Below are 2,148 nucleotides of genomic sequence, written 5' to 3' on the forward strand. Positions count from 1 at the left end.
GAAAGAATAAAAAGACAGGAGTAGAAAAAAAGACAAAGATAAAAAAAAGCTTAACAAAAAAAAGTAGCTTCTAAACTTCTTAACGGCGAGTATAAATGCAATTATATTTTAAACTCCCTCTAAGATTACATTATAATTTCCTTTGCATAATTTACCCTTTCTAATCATCAAATTCAAATATCGCAAGGTCATTTTGAGCCATGGGGGCGCAGTGGCAAGAATGCAGTATTGCAGGCTGACTCTGTTCACTGCTAGCTGTTTGATCCTGACCGGCTCAAGGTTGACTCAGCTTTCTATCCGTCCAAGGTGAGTAAAATGAGGACCCAGATTGTTGAGGGGGCAGTATGCTGATTGTGTAAACCACTTAGAGAGTGCTGTAAAGCACTATATAAGTGCTATTGCTATTTTCCCCTTTTTTAAACAAAATTCCAAAAGGGGCTTCCAATAAATGTAGTCCTTGATCTTTGTCTAAGCCAGTGTTTCTCAACCTTGACAATTTTAAGGCATGTGGACTTCAACTCCCAGAATTCCACAGCCAGCATTGCTGGCTGTGGAATTCTGGGAGTTGAAGTCCACATGCCTTAAAATTGTCAAGGTTGAGAAACACTGGTCTAAGCAAACAAGTTAACAAGCTATGCTAGTTCCATGATCTCTGCCAAACAATCTTCCTTTGTGGGTATTACAAAGTCTTTCCATTTTTGTGCATAGAATAATCTCGTAGCAGTGGTCATATATAAGAGTCATCTTCTGTAGTTCCTTTCTAATTGTCTGTCCACTAAACCCAGCAAAAAAAAAGTGCTCTGGCTTCAGTTGAATATCAGTGCTTAAGTTCATTGTAAATACTTTAAACTGAAAAGAACTGAGAACAGGTAAATTTCCAAGCCACTCATACAGAAGCAGCTGTCTAATGAGGCACCCTGAGATAAACCTCATCAGCAGCAGGCAAAAATGAATGGCACTCAAATCCTCTAGCATAACTTGAATATAGCTATGCTGGGTACCAGCACTAAATTGTTAGTTATTAAATTTATTATTGTTATTTCTTGTACCGCTATGGAAGGAGAGTTGCACTGGTAGAATGAGCTCCCTCAAGTGCATAAATAAATTGGCCAGCGCTGTGATAGATCACGGAGAGCATCTGCTTCTCTGCTTCAGGCAATAAGAAGTCGCAGACAAACTTTTCATTAACATTCAACTTTGCTGCCTAGTTTAATGGGGCTTGCTCTCAAATAATCTTAAACAGTCTTGCCACCTCCATGAATTACAGGTCAAACCTATGAATATTTACTGATAAGCAAATCTTGCCCGCTGCCTTCAGTGAAGCCTTTCCCTCATTAATAGTGCCAAGAATTGCAGGATAAATTGCATTATAATGCAAAGGCAATGTACACAGAAATGTAAATTGACTGATAGTAAATTCTAAAGCTTTCGAACTATCATTGACCATATCCCATCCTCTGGACAAGATTCAGTCTTCAGCCTTAGGGCATTGTATGAATTCATCCATTAAGATTTATAAATTAAAATTTAAAGTTTAGAGTGGCGTGTAAACCCAGCCATGATAATTATTCAAGAAAACACTTTAAAACTAACCTTGGTTTAGAATAGAATCAGACTAGAGCTGGATAGTTTCATTCCATACAGCATTAACCTTGTGAACTCTCAAGCTTCCTCTTTCCATTATAAATTCAAGATGGACAGTATTTAATATTTATTTGCTATGTATATGTAGGGGTGTGGGTCTATACATATGTGTTGTACATAGTATGTTTAGGTGTGTGTCATGTATGTGTTTCACTTTGAGAGAGGGCAACTAAATTTCATTTTTGATGTGTGCCGTTGTGCCCACAGTAAAAAAGGACAATAAAGGTTATCTTACCTTACCTTACCTTACCTTACCTTACCTTATCTTATCTTATCTTATCTTATCTTATCTTATCTTATCTTATCTTACCTTACCTTACCTTACCTTACCTTACCTTATCTTATCTTATCTTAAAGGACCTTGGTGGTCTTTTAGTCCAGCCCCCTGCTCAAGAAGGAGAATCTTAATTTTTAATTCCAGGTTGCTTCTCTCTTTGGTCAGTTTCAGGTTGCTTCTATCTTTGGTTAGTTTCCATCCGTTGTTTCTTATCTTGCCTTCTGGTG

The sequence above is a fragment of the Protobothrops mucrosquamatus genome, unplaced genomic scaffold, assembly GCF_001527695.2.
Source record: "Protobothrops mucrosquamatus isolate PMUCROS unplaced genomic scaffold, P.Mucros_1.0 scaffold1619, whole genome shotgun sequence".
In the NCBI taxonomy this organism is placed as follows: Eukaryota; Metazoa; Chordata; class Lepidosauria; order Squamata; family Viperidae; genus Protobothrops; species Protobothrops mucrosquamatus.